Here is a 15,849-nt window from a genome sequence, read left to right as displayed (position 1 = left end):
AAGGGAATGTTGATTCAGACACTTAACCTTTTAACCAGCTTTGTAGCTATACCTCAGTTTCTTATTGTGTCAAATTGGAATAATGCCTACCTCTACGATATTCACAGGAATATTATGAGGATAGAAGACAAAGATAACATTTGAAGTTCTATTGGTTCACTGAAGGAAAAGTTGCTAATTTATTTTTCTTTTATAGATTTTTATATTTTAATTACAAGGGTAATATTGCATAGAGAGTTATGCATTTTTTAAAAATGAAAATCTCATTTTACCTCCCACTTACCCAATAAATTCTACTCTCTTCAAAAGCGATTATTCACACCCCTCTTCAAAAGCGATTGTTGTTTTCAATTATTAGAGATTTTTTTCTCTATCTTTCTGCTGTTAATTTCTAATTTTATGGCATTGGAGTAGAGTACACAGCCTGAACTATTTCTGTTTTTTGAAATATTTTGAGATTATGTATAGGGGAGGAACTCTATTAATTGTTGATATATTTGTTTTGAAGGTTCAAAAAAGATGTGTATTTTCTGTATGTGGGTTACAAAGATAGAAGTAAATAAAGAAATAGAAATAAACACGTATTACATCAAACTTGCCGATTGTTATTGAAATCTTACGTATTTACCCCTTTTCTGTGCCCTGATCTTTCACATTCTGAAAAAAGGTATATTAAATTTCCAATTGTGATTTTAGAAGTTACTCTCTCCTTGTATTTCTAACAAATTTTTTCTTCATGATTCCAAAAGCTATAATAATGTCTACAGCTTCACAGCTATTATATATTCTCAGAGAGATGTTCATATTTTAATATACAATAACCCTTTTGTTTGTCAAATTTGGGGCCTAAATTCTACTTTCTTATCTAGTGTTGCTACATGTACTTTAGTTTTGTTAATATTGCTTTGCATATGCTTTTTTTTTTCAGTCTTCCTGTGCCATTTTGTTTAGTGTTGCCTCTAACCCATGCCGAGGTATTTCTTATCCAGTCAGAAAAATCTCCATTCATAGAGGAATTTACCCCATTAATAAACACCACATTAACAAATCTAATTAAATAATATTAAGAATTATCACCCATTTTTATTATAACACATTTCACAATTAATTCCATATTAGTCCTTACTCCTACTTCCTAGCTTGTGTTTTCTATGAAATACATTTTCTTGTTCTCTCTTTTGCTTTCCTTTCTTCTGTTGGACTTTTGGGTTATCAATGTTCTATTTTATTTCTTCTCCTCTATTTAGAAGTTATAGAATCTTTTTTTATTATTTAATGATTACTCTTACATGTGTAGGTCACAATTTCAACTTATATATTTCAAACACACGTAAAATGAATTAATGTCTGCATCCTCTTGCTGGACAAGGGGAAAAACCTTAGCATTCTCTAATTTTATTTGCCCCACCACATGATGTAATTATCTAATAATTTACTTAAAAATAAATATATTTTGTATTATGCATTGGCAATTATTTAGACAACTAAAAGTTTTACCAAATTTTACTCACTAGAAGTTTTTGTATTCCATACCTTCCTCTTTTGGCAAAACATCCTTCAGGGTCTGTAGGCTGCTTGAATAAGGCCTTATGCCTGAAAATGATTTAATTTTGCCCTCATATTTGGACTATAGTTAGGCTAAGCATAGACATCTGAATTAAAAATTATTTTCACTCAAGGAATATTATGCAGCTTCAGAAAGAAGGAAATCCTGTCACATGTGACATGGATAAACCTCAAGGACATTATGCTAACTGAAATAAGTCAGTCATGAAAGGGCAACCAACGTATGAGTCTACTCAGATGATGTATCTAAAGTAGTCAAAATTATAGAAACAGAAAGTAGAAAGGTGGTTGCCAAAGGCTGGGGGAGAGGGAGAGACAATTAGTGTTTAATGAGCATCGAGTTTCAGTTTTGCAAGATGAAAACATTCTAGAGACCTGTTGCACAACATCGTGAATATATCTAACACTACTGAATTGTACACATAAAAACAGTGAAAATGGTAAATTTAATATTATGTGTTTTTTAACACAATAAAATATATGTTCATTCAAAAATTTGAAAATATTGCTCAAGTTTTCTTCTTGCATTCAGGGTGGTTAATTAGAAAAGAAAGTCTGATGCTAATCTGTTTCTCATTCCTTAGCAGGTAATGGTTTTTTCCTTTCAAGAAGCTATTTGAATTTTTGCTTTGTCCTTGGCATTCCAATATTATCACACAGTGCCTAGGTAGTCGTCTTTTTTCATTTAGCATGTTCAGTACTTGCTAGGTCTTTTAATATGAGGAATCAGCTCTTAGTACTTGGAGATTGTCTTCTATTACTGATTTAAGTTATCAATCCCCTCCTTTCAGAAAATCTTGGGGCTCTCAATTCATCCTACCATGTTTCTCAACTTCTCTTTCAGATATCATACCTTTCTAATTTTGTTCTGTATCATGGCCAATATTCTCACCTTTATTTTCCAGACCATTAATTTGTTCTTAATATATGCCCATTTTATGGTTCAGCCCATCTATTGGATTTTATTTTATAATGATACTTTTAATTTCTACATAGTGTTTTTTATTCTTAGATTGTTCTCTTTTTATATTACCCTATTCTTGATTTATGAATGCCTCTTGAATACCTCTAAGGATAAAAAATGATTTTTAAAATTCCTTCTTATGTTCTCCAACTTAGGTCTTTGTCTTTTAAAGCTCATGTCATTGGATTTTAGTACTCACTGCTCCTTCATTATTGTTGTAATTATTGTCCTCCCAATCACCCACTCATTTCTTATGGAGTTTAAACATGTGGTTCATTGTTACTCTATCCAATAGTCCTATTGCCTTAATTCTTGTCAATATCTATATCTACATGGATGAACTTCTCTCCTCCGTGACCTTACCTTCCACCTTACCTCAGCCATTAATGCTAATGGCCACCTTGCTAACAATTTCAACCCCTCCATGATCTTTACTTTATGTATCTTATTTCTTGACTACCATGTTGGGGGTACTCTCTCTAGTCCTCCAACTCAAATAATGCCTTCACCCAACCTGGAATCCAATGCATTGTTTCTACGATCTTTTCTCTTTCCCTCAATCCTCAGACAGCTTATCTCCCTCCTGGATTATCTTAAATTTTATGGTTAATCATTTAATTCACTCTCTTGCACATGCCTTCAATTCCCCTGCCTCACTGTCACTTTGTTTTGGGTGTTTGACCAAATCACAAGCCTGGAAAAATCCAATTTTCTGCCTACTCCAAACCTAAACCTGGACGATTTAATATGGCTGAATGATCTCACTTTAAACTTAAATGGGTCCTTAATGGTGCCCGGCAAATATACTATAGTTCCCTAGGCCATTTGTTCTCCTACACACAGATAACTATCACATTCCTTTCAAATATTTCAGCGCATCCACCCACATCCTCACTCTCAACTGATGACTTTGTTTACTTCACTAGGAAAACTGAAGCAATTATAAGAGAACTTGAATGCATTATCTTCCCGTCTCCCACCAGATTTCCACCACCAGACCTCTCCAGTTACCAACATCTGTAGAGGATGCTCTGTGTTCCCACTTTCTATTATAGGTGAACTACCCATGCTCCTACTTAAAAGATGCCTCCTCTTGTGCAGCAGATCCAGTCTTTGAAGGACATAGCTCCAGAACTCTTCACTCTCTCTCTCCTATATTACCAGTTTTGTTTCCAGTATGTCTTTGTCAGCAGCAGACAAATATACATTTATATCTCCTATCTTTCATCACAAACAAGAAAACATACCTCTCTTCACAAATTTGTTGTGTAGCAATAGATAGCTAATACAGTGATAATATGTTTTACATAAATAATCTCTTCAAATGTATTACAGAAAATATTAACCTTCATTGTTTTAATAATTTTTATAGATTACTTGGGAAAAGAGAAAGAATGAAAGGAAATTTCAGACATGAAGCACATGCTTGCAAAAGACTTAAAAGTGGGAATAAGATGAACACAAAAGAGGACTTCAAACTCGCTGCTCCTGGAATAGTCAGATCAGCCAGCAGGGTGGGTAGGAATCAAGGCAGTGAACTGGTCCATCTTTTGAGAAGCATCCTGTAAAGAGCATAAAAGCCTGAGCTTAAACTCTGAGACTCCATGCACGGTTAGATAGAAGCCTCTTTTCCAAATGAAAATTGACATGATCCAGAGGCCTGGCAGGCAAGGTAGCATCAAGTTCCAAGTGGAGATAGATTACTGAACTCAGAGCTAAGAAGCAAAGGAATAACTAAGGATACCATTACCAAAGCAGAAGCAGAGGGAGAAGTTTTAACCTATGCCAGAAAAGGGTAAAAAGGACACTCACTACTTGCTACTGTAAGCATTTGAGATATATTTCATACAATTTCCTTATATTCGTTGTGTTAGCTTGTGTCCTAAGGTTTGGAAATGATTGGCTCAACTCACCTTTCCATTTCCTGAGGAATTTCCAACATTTTCTTCCAGAATTTCTGAGAATTTAGAGAAGGCTTCAGTTTGCAGACCCAGTTGCGGCTTTCAACTCCTTTCTCTGCTTGATTAATCCAACTTACCATCTTACTCTTCCACTTGTATGGCCTCTGTTTACATCAGATTGGCACAGATAAGGAACTCGACCTCTTTTCTTGGTTTTCCCTCTCCTAACATACATTAAACATTTTATTCCCTTATATCAGGTTTTCAAGTATGTTATATAGTATGTGTTACTGAAGTTTTGGGAGAAGTGGCAATAATTTCTACCACAAACAATGTAATATTTAACATTAGATATCCCTGTTCTTTTTAACAAGAAAAAAACTCCCTCAGCTAATTTTATTCACTAGGGCTCCAGGTTCTCATCATATTACCCAGCTTCTTTTTCTCTTCTCTCTTCCACCCCTTCTGTGTCCTCTTCTATTCCAAGCAATTTATCAAGATAGTTTCCCAAGCAAAGATTGATCTCTCCCTCGGAGGAATTTTGGTGCCAGCTGTTAAGATAATTGGTTTTTACCTTGCTGAAGTTGAGAAGCTGATTGATATAAGAAATCAATCACAGACTTGTGTTGAAGATTATTACACAATGCCTTGATATTAAAGGGGTGACATGAATCAGAGACAGAGCATTTTTATGGCAAGAATGAATGGATGGTGGTACTTTCTTTTCTTTCCTCATGCTCGATGAGCGTAAATAATCTCATTCCTATGTTTATATAAGTCAGCTCTGAAACAAAACTTGGTTCCGAGACCAGAGAAGAGCCAGTTAGACTCCAATTCTCTTTTTGATTGTGAAATAATGACATTTTTAGGCTATGACTTTTCAACATTGTTTTAGGAATCTTGAAGGACAAAGGACAATGTTTTATTAATCCTAATCCAGAAGGATAATGCATGATACTAAATAATGGTAATAAACTCAAAAGCACGTATATTAATATATTGCTGAACGCCCTTGAAAGTAACTAGGGTACCAGTTCTTTACTCTGAAATTTGGCAATAAGTTTTGCCTTTCCTGTATGAACTGTACATAAAGATAACTAAATAACCACATTTGATCAGCAAAAGATTCTTGTTTTCTTACTTTTAAAATAATTCCAACTAATAAATTTAAAATAAATGACAGAATTTTAAAAAATCATTATTCTGAAATTGCTATAAGATAATTGAATTAGGCAGCAATCACCAATACATAAACCCCTTGGAAGAAAGTTTGATGGAGAACTTAAAATGGAAGCTTTAGGATTTTTGCTATGGGAACCCTCTGATCAATATTGGTATTACTAAATGGCGGACAAATCGCCATTATGTGCCTTTGCCTTCTGAGTCGAAGCATAGAGGCCAGCATGTATACATGACAGGTATTTTCATGTTTGTGTTTGGGAAGGCATGAGTTACTTCAAACTCTGTACTTACCATAGTATTGTAACATCATACGCAAGCTGAATTAAGTTTATTTTACTTTTCAGATGAGTTCAAAATTATTATTTTCATTTAGAAAATATGTATTGAGTACCTTTTATGTTACAGACACTGTGCTGAAAGAGGTGACTAGGTAGGTCAATGTGCTTCCTAAATTTGGAGATAATTATCTTTCTGTAGGTTCATTATGCTTGACTATTTTTATGTTCTCCCAATGATGATTTGACATTTACTTATCACTTTACTCACAGGGAATTAAAATGTAATGTGTTTCAACTGTATTTTTCCTTAACTGAATAATACTGCTATATGATATGCTAACTACAGACTGTGTTAATTCACTAAACAAATTCTGTTATGTGGTAATTTGAACTCTCCTCACCACAACTTATTAAAAAGGCACCAACAGTTTCCCATTAAAAAAAAAAAAGGTTTTGTGGATTCAAATGTGAGAGAATCCAAACTCCATCCTCAAGGAATTTATAGTCACATGAATAAACAAACTTATCCAATCAACATTAGAGGAGATGAACACAAAAGTAGATGCTATACAAGTCACCACCTAATTCTCCAGGGGCTAACATGGCAGATTTCAGAGAGCAGTTGACACTGGAAACAAGATATAAATAATGAACATCTCCCCAACCTGACAATGGAGAAAACTGTCATTACATGGAGAATAGCAAGTACCAAAACCAACAGCAGTGAGGAAATGTGGCACATTCAGGAAATGTCCAGTGCTCTCTTTTGGCTAAAATACAGGATGTATAATGTGGTGAGAAGGTGGTGATAAGATGTGAAAATTAAACTGGGGCTTGATTATAAAGTACTTTGTATGTTCTGTTACAGATTTTAAATTTTATATAGTAGACTTTAGATTGCCACTGCCCTTTTTAAAGTGAGAGTGACATTACATTTGCCTATGGCAAGATCACTCCAGAAATCTTAGGGAAGATGGGTTGAAGATGAGCCTGACTCGGGGCAAGGGTAGAGTTAAGTGACTGTTGAGACTGTGATAATGAGAGACCAGGGCAGCAAGAGTGGGGCCAAACAGGAAGCCATGAATGGGAGATTTAGAAGAGAGAGAAGCTAATGTCCACATCGTAAGCAGAGGAGATGGGGTGTGCCAATTCAATGCATATCAGCTAAAAGAATGTGTACAGAAATGTCTCTCCCAGAGCTTCCTCATCTATTTAGTATGTTCCAATTAAGCAATAAGTATTCCTAAAACATTGTTGAAATGTCATAGCCCAAAAATGTCATTATTTCACAATAAAAAGGAGAGCTGGAGTCTAACTGGCTCCTCTCTGGTCTCAGAACCAAGTTTTGTTTTAGAGTTTATTTATATAAAAAACAGGAATGAAATTATTTACACTCATCTAGCATGAGGAAAGAAAAGAAAGAAACCCGACGACAAGAGGCGTGATGATATATGTTACTTGGGATGAGCCCTGCATTCTAATGACATCTTGTAACAGAGCTTTTTTATAGCAGCACACTTGTAGCAGCTGTTGAGTGGTTTTACTTACATCGCCTTTATCCTGTGCATTTAGATGTCATGTACCACCAAGTTTCCTATCTTTAGAATATTATTTGGGCCTGTAAGTTATACAATATTCTCAAGTACATATCTTCAACAACAAGTGCAAAGACTAAATGGATGGAAACTATTTCTTGCATCCAATGACTTAACTCAGTCTCCACCTGGTTCTTGAATTCCTATGCAGCATTTAAATCTGGATAATATAAAAAAACAATGCCTAGTTCTGACACATGTCCATGAGCATTGGAAACATGCAAGACAGTAAACATACCTGGATTTTCTACAGGCAGCTAGACTATACATATGGATATATTCCCCTACCAACTCTTCACCTATTCATATCCAAAAATTTTTTTTCCGATTTATAAAAATGTCTCCTTAGCACATTTCTTTCCAGCCATACAGAAATAAGGGAGAGAGGTGATAAATCAGTAAGGAGAATGAGAATTTGACAGGGAAGATGAGCAGTGAAAGTGCTGAGGGAGGTGGAGACATAAGGGAAGAGACTATGTCTCTGCTCTTGAATACAAAAAAAAAAAGGGGGTGGCCAGGAGGCCACTGCCCAGAGATTCAACATCTACAAAGAAAGAATTCCAAAGGAGAGATTTATCAATGAGTCATTGCACTGGAAAATCATTGCAGAAAGTCAGCCAGAAGAAATAAAATGGCTGTTACCTTAAAAGGAGACAAAATGAAATGAATTTCAAAGTACTTATTCTGTGTGGTAAAATTCCAGTACAGTTTGAAGCACAAAGACTTTGGAGCCACAGAGGCCTGTATTTCAAACTTCCACACTTCCACTTTCATCAGGAAGACTTTAAGCAAGTTATTTAAACTCTAAACCCTGGGTGCTTCATTTTTTACATAGAAATAAGAATGTCTAACTCAGGGCTATAGTGAGAATTAGGTTAGGTAATGTTTGAGAAGCATTTTATGTGCCTTTAGTGTAACTACTAAATGGTAGCTATTAATGTAACAGTCACTAATGGTAACTTGGTTGCCTTACTATACTCAAAGATGCAGGGCTATCTTTGCAGAAGCTGTTTTAGGACAGGCAACTAAATGGAAAAGGCCATAAATGTTTATGAGTGGATTCAATTATGAAAATAAAGAGAAAGATTATGCTTAAGAAAAATAAAGAAGTATGACATCTGGCTAGTAAAAGCAAAGCTGGATTGTTTTATGGTGATAAATGATCATTGTTCCTCTAAGACTATATTAAAAAGTCTTCTGGCCCAGTCATTCAGAACAATGTCAGATGTTGATATCAATGATTTCTTGATCGTGACCTGCTAGAGATTTCTGGTGAAGTTAAACTATCCAAGCCAGTTTCACTCACCGATATCTTTTTCCCTTACGCAATAAATAGGTGAGGTGAATGAATCAATCAATCAATCAACCAATCAATTGATTAATCAGTTCCTAGATTAGAAACTCAAAGTACCATCCACCTTAATGCATGGAATAAAGTACAGTGTTGACTTCTATCAAAATCACTCCACAAAGAAAGTCACAGCTATTAGACATGGCATTCTTCAGCAAGCTAACCTGAATTAAATGAGTTCTATTTTATTTTGGACATTATTGAAATATGCCATAAGCACACACTGGAGAAATGTCCAAAAGCCAAATAACTTTCAGCGTCTAATGGTTACCATTAATTATCTAAAACTATTCCAACAGTAGCCATAATCACCCAGCCCTCTGTGACCTGGAAGCCCTCCAGGAATCAATTTGCATGAGCAAAGCTTTGCCTCACATGACCCGCTTCTTCACAAACCTCCCCTTATGCTGTGGTGGGAAGTCATTGCCTCATTAGCAAGCCAGTTCCTATTTCTTTTGGTTTGAATCCGTCGGATACCAACGTTCAAATTTCCTGCACCCTCTCCTCTGAAACATATAAAATGACTCTATCCGAAATACCGTAAAATGTCAAGAAGAAGGCTCTTCACAATGCCAAATTTGGTTACATGGACTGTCAAATCACAGTGTATCAGGATAGAAACAGCTTTGCTAGGAATGTCATTCTGTCCCCTCCCACCTGTGTTTTAATGGAGTCACTACCCCCAAAATTCCTATGTTGAAATCTTAACCCCCAAGGTGGTGGTATTAAGAGGTGGGGCCTTTGGGAGATACTTGTTCGTGAGGACAGAGTCCTCATGAATGGGATTAGTGGTCTTATAAAAGAGGCCTGAAGGAGCCTGTGAGCCCCTTTGCCCTGCCACCATGTGAGGACACAGCTAGAAGTCGCCATCTACGAGGAACAGGCCCTCACCAGACATGAAATCTGCTGGCACCTTGATCTTGGACTTACTAGCCTCCAGAACTATAAGAAATAAATTTCTGTTGTTTATACATGACACAGTCTCAGGTAGACTATTATAGCAGCCCAAATGGACTAAGACATGTGTTAATGGCCCAAATGATCTCAAGATAGCTCCCTGTTGTCCAGAAGTAATTAAGATACTGTGTCATTTAATGAGCACATTGTCTACACATTTGAAGTCACCAAAGTCATTTCTAAACTCAGGGTCCTTCTGCCTGACACAAACCCATAATGGCAGTCCTAGAACCAACTCTGCTGCTGACTAGCTGGGTCAATGCAGTGAAGTTACTTGGCCTCTGCCTACCTTAGTCTCGTCATTTTAAAATGGAGGTAATAATAGCATCTACCTCTGAGGGTTGTTTTGAGGATTAAATCAGTTAATAATATAAAACCTGAGAACAGGGTTTGACACATAGTAAGAATTCCAGAGAACAGCTGTGGGAAAGTTTGAGTTCTACAGTGGAAGAGGCCCATTTCAACATACAGGCTTATCTGTGTAGGGCTACTGCCACTCACTCCTAATTCTTTGGATCTGAAGTGTAGCTTACTTGGAAAGGGACATGAGTCAAACTATTATCCACCAACCTAAAAAGAATGAGGTAGGACAGGGAGGATCATGAATTCCCAGCAAAATCTGTATTTCTTATCTGTGAGGAGAGCTGTATGCCACCAGGGGGTACCGACTTTTTTTCTTTCTTCACACTGATGGACCTTGAATTTCCAAACCACAGGCCACCTTGTCCCTTGGTATTGATGCCACAGGCCAGAGCGGTGATACATTTTATTATTAAAGGTGGGCTTTGCGTGAGCCTTAGATATTAGTTCTCAAAGCCTCTCACATGACTACATGAGAGTATTTGCAGAGCTCCCTAAAAAATACAGGTTCTGAGACCCACCTCTGCATATTTTCATTCAGGAATTGTTGGGGTGGGGTGTGGGAATCTGGCAATTCTGAGGCATAGTCCACTTTTGAGAATTGCCTTTTTTATTCATCTGAGAAGAAATAACCACATTCTCTAGGATTATTTCTTTTCTAGATCTAATTATACCAATGAGTCCTAGAGTTACCTAGGCTGTTGGAGAATTTCTTTATCATGTTCCTAGGGGACCAATCCTCAAAACTTGTCAACTTCAATCACATGTTGCATTTAACAGCAAGAAGTCTAGCCTAGACATCTAATATGATTCGGCTGTGTCCTCACCTAAATCTCATCTTGAATTGTAGCTCCCATAATTCCCAAATGTTGTGGGAGGGACCTCGTGGGAAATAACTGAATCATGGAGGTGGTTTCCCCCATACTGTTCTTGTGATAGTGAATAAGTCTCACGAGATCTGACAGTTTTATAAGGAAAAACCCCTTTCACTTGGTTCTCATTCTCTCTTGTCTGCCACCATGTAAGATACGGCTTTTGCCTTCCACCATGATTGTGAGGCCTCCCCCACCAAATGGATCTGTGAGTCCATTAAAACTCTTTTTCTTCATCAATTACCCAGTCTCAGGTATGTCTTTATCAGCAGTGTGAAAACGGACTAATACACCATGTTACAGACCATAATAGATCTCTGCAGATTCATTTTCTCCTCCCCTCTAATCTCATGGTCACAGGTTTTGGCAGGACTGACCCATGTCTAGCTCCAGTGTTGTAGAAAGGATGCTGAATGGCTCAAGCACATCTGTGCATCCTATCTCCTTGATCACATGGTGGATATGAATTTAATGTGGGCAAGTGTTTTATTTTTAGAGGATTCTTGGAAGGGAGCTTTCTCTCTCTCTCTCTCTCTCTTTCTCTTTCAGTAACTACCATAAAAGATACTCCGTCCCACCAAAAATGAATAATGAAGCATTTAATACTACCCTGGATGCTGTTAACAGGGATCTTGAAACTCTGAGGAAAGTTCACTTCGGAATAAAGTTTATAATGTGGAAAATCATATAAAGATACAGAAACAACTCATATACCAAGTCATATCACTCAGCAATTAGATCAAGTCTCACCTGAAGCTCACCTTACCACTGAACATTAAATATATAAACCAAGAGATTTCTCCTATTATTAAACCTGATTCAAGTTGCATTTTATAGTCTTTAAAACAAAAGGCATTCTTAGTGATTCTTACCTGTATTAGTCCGTTCTCATGCTGCTATAAAATACAGAGCAATTTATGAAGAAAAGAGGTTTCATTGACTTAGAGTTCAGCATGGCTGGGGAGGGCTCAGGAAACTCACAATCATGGCAGAAGGGGAAGCAAATACATCCTTCTTTACTTGGCGGCAGAAAAGAGAAGTGCCCAGCAAAAGGGAGAAAAGCCCCTTATAAAACCATCAGATTTCATGATAACTCACTCATTATCATGAGAACAGCAGCAGGAGGGTAACTACCCCCCGTTATTCAATTACCTCCCACTAGGTCTCTCCCATGACATGTGGGGATTATGGGAACTACAATTCAAGAGGTTCTGAGCCCCATTTGTGTAGGAACACAGCCAAACCATATCATCCAATCCCTAGCCCCTCTAAAATTTCATGTCCTCACATTTCAAAACAATCATGCCTTCCCAACAGTGCCCCAATGTCTTAACTCATTCCAGCATTAACCCAGAAGTCTAAGCCCAGCAGATCCAATGGTGCTTGGTGTGTCAGTGGTAGATAGGGAAGCTACTTGGTGCCCCTGGCAGGCCCCCATAGGTGGACCAAAGCAGAGGTCTCTAGGATTTTGGAGCAAGGCCCTGTCATCTTCTGGAGATAACTCCCCTCCTTCTGAGAGACATCTCTTGGCCTGTTACTGGGCTTTGGTTTGACTATGGGTCATCAAGTCTCCATGTGGCCTGAACTGCCTATCATAAACTGGGTGCTTTCTGACCCATCTAGCCATGAAGTTGGGCATACACAACAGCATACCATCATCAGATGGAAGTTGTATACGCATGACTGGGCTCAAGCAGGTCCTGAGGGCACAAGAAAGTCACGTAAGGAAGTGCCTCAAATGCCCATGGTCTCCATTCCTGCCGCCCTGCCTTCTTCCCCACAGCCTGCACTGATGGCTTCATAGGGAGTTCCCTATGATCAGTTGACAGAAGAAGAGAAGACTAGGGCCTGGTTGCCTGGTTCACAGATGGTTCTGTATGATATGCAGGTACTATCCGAAAGTGCACAACTGTAGCACTACAGCCCCTTTCTAGGACATCCCTGAAGGACAGCGGTGAAGGGAAATCTTCCCAGTGGGCAGAACTTTGAGCAGTGCACCTGATTGTGCACTTTGCTTGGAAGGAGAAATGGCCAGATGTGTGATTATATACTGATTCATGGACTGTAGTCAATGTTTTTGCTGGATGGTCACGGACTTGGAAGAAGCATGATTGGAATACTGGTGACAAATAAATCTGGGGAAGAGGTATGTGGATGGACCCCTCTGAATGGTCAGAAACTGTGAAGATATTTGTATCCCATGTGAATGTTCACCAAAGGGTAACCTAAGCAGAGGAGGATTTTAATAATCAAATAGAAAGGATGAATTGTTCCATGGACACCACTCAGCCTCTTTCCCTAGCCACCTCTGTCATTGCCCAATGGGCCCATGAACAAAGTGGCCATGGTGGCAGGGACAGAAGTTAGGCATGGGCTCAGCAACATGGACTTCCACTCACCAAGGCTGACCTGGCTGTGGCCACCACCGAATGCCCAATTTGCCAGCAGCAGAGACCAATATTGAGCCTTCGATATGGTACCATTCCTCAGGGTTGTCAGTCAGCTATTTAGTGGCAGGTTGATTATATTGGACCCTTTCCATCATTGAAAGTGCAGCAGTTTGTCCTCACTGGAATAGACACTTACTCCAGATATGGGATTGCCTATCCTGCACACAATGCTTCTGCCAAGACTACCACCTGTGGACGAACGGAATGCCTTATCCTCCATCATGTTATTCCACACAGCATTGCCTCTGACCAAGGCATTCACTTTACAGCTAAAGAAGTGTGGCAGTGAGCTCATGCTCATGGAATCCACTGGTCTTGCCATGTTCCCCATCATTCTAAAGCAGCTGGATTGATAGAACAGTGGAATGGCCTTTTGAAGTCACAAGTATAATGTCAACTAGGTGACAATACTTTATAAGGCTGGGGCAAAGTTCTCCAGAAGGCCATGTATGCCCTAAATCAGTGTCCAATATATGGTACTGTTTCTCCCATAGCCAGGATTCACGAGTCCGAGAATCAAGGGGTGGAAGTGGAAGTGACACCACTCACCATCACCCCTACTGACCCACTAGCAAAATTTTGGCTTCCTGTTCCCATGACATTATGTTCTTCTGGTCTAGAGGTCTTAGCTCCAGAGGGAGGAACGCTGTCACCAGGAGACAGAGCAATGATTCCATTAAACTGGAAGTTAAGATTGCCACCTGGACACTTTGGGCTTCTCCTACCTTCAAGTCAACAGGCTAAGAAGGGAGTTACAGTGTTGGCTGGGGTGATTGACTGGACTATCAAGATGAAATCAGTCTACTACTCCACAATGGAGGTAAGGAAGAGTACGTGTGGAATACAGGAGATCACTTAGAGCATCTCTTAGTATTACCATGCCCTGTGATTAAGGGCAATGGAAACTGCAACATCCCAATTCAGGCAGGACTACAAATGGCCCAGACCCTTCAGGAATGAAGGTTTGGGTCACTCCACCAGGTAAAAAACCATGACCCGCTGAGCTGCTTGCTGAAAGAAAAGGGAATACAGAATGAGTAGTAGAAGAAGGTAGTCATCCGTACCAGCTACAACCACGTGACCAGTGCAGAAATGAGGACTGTAATTGTCATGAATATTTCCTCCTTGTTAAGAACATGTTTGTGCATCTATACACTTGTACTAATATCTTCATTTTATTTCCTTTTTCCTTTATCATGTGACGTAAGATTTATTGACTTCATATCAGCATTTAAGTGTTGTTAATTTTGTGAAATAACATTTAGATTAAGGATTAGTACACTTTCGGTTGTATGAAGGATAGCCATATTATGTTAGGCATAATTATGACTTTATTATTGTCTTTATTTGAAGATTATGTGTGATTTTAGGGAATATGTTTAGGTTCAAGTTGATAAGGGGCAGACTTGTGATGATTAATACTGAGTGTCAACTTGATTGGAGGATGCAAAGTATTGTTCCTGGATGTGACTGTGAGAATGTTGCCATAAGAGATTAATATTTGAGTCAGTGGACTGGCAGAGGCAGACCCACCCTCAATCTGAGTGGGCACTATCTAATCAGCTGCCAATGCAGCCAGAATAAAAAGCAGACAGAAGTTGGAAGGACTTGGCTTGCTGAGTCTTCAGACCTTGATCTTTCTCCTGTGCTGGCTGCTTCCTGACCTCAGACATCAGACTCCAAGTTCTTCAGCTTTTGGATTCTTGGACTTACACTAATGGTTTGCCAGGGGCTCTTGGACCTTTGGCTGCACTATCAGCTTCCCTACTTTTGAGGTTTGGGGACTCAGACTGACCTACCACTGGCTTTGCTCCTCAACTTGCCGACAGTCTATGATGGGACTTTACTTTGTGATCACGTGGGTCAGTTCTCCTTACTAAACTCCCTTTCGTATATACATATATCCTATTAGTTCTGACCCTCTAGAGAACCCAGACCAAGACAATATCTCATAGCAAATCGTTCAAAGCTTCATAATGTCAGTTTTCTGTCAACATCATAGTCAATTCAAATGTTCTTGTAGTGAAGAACACTGGCCCATCTATTCTTATACTCAGGTCTGCTACCCTGATCTTCCCAAATCCTTAGGTATGTCTCAGATGCTATTCAGCTTTATTCTCTTAGTTTCCCTCCTGCTTGACTTGTTACACGATCTCACATTTCCTTTGCTGATTCTTCCTCTTCTCTCTGACACCCAGGGTTCAGTCGTCATACCATTCCTCTCCTTTGTCCTCACTGAGGCACCGGTTATCTCATTTAATCCCATGTATGTGCTGATGTCTCCCAAATATATGCAGTAATTCCAATCTAGACCTATTTTCTAAACTCCAGACTCATACAAGAAATCGCCTACTTGATATGTATGCTTGGATA

The 15,849-nt window shown here is 38.6% G+C and overlaps 1 long non-coding RNA gene across 1 annotated transcript in view; it reads right to left on the bottom strand.

Annotated features, from left to right (window-relative positions):
• LOC126958999 (uncharacterized) overlaps window positions 1–15,849 on the bottom strand; it is a 62,122-nt gene that overhangs the window by 12,838 nt on the left and 33,435 nt on the right. The window lies entirely within an intron of this gene.

Source organism: Macaca thibetana, chromosome 7 (assembly GCF_024542745.1).
Source record: "Macaca thibetana thibetana isolate TM-01 chromosome 7, ASM2454274v1, whole genome shotgun sequence".
Taxonomy (NCBI): domain Eukaryota; kingdom Metazoa; phylum Chordata; class Mammalia; order Primates; family Cercopithecidae; genus Macaca; species Macaca thibetana.
This window is presented reverse-complemented; position numbering and strand designations above follow the sequence as displayed.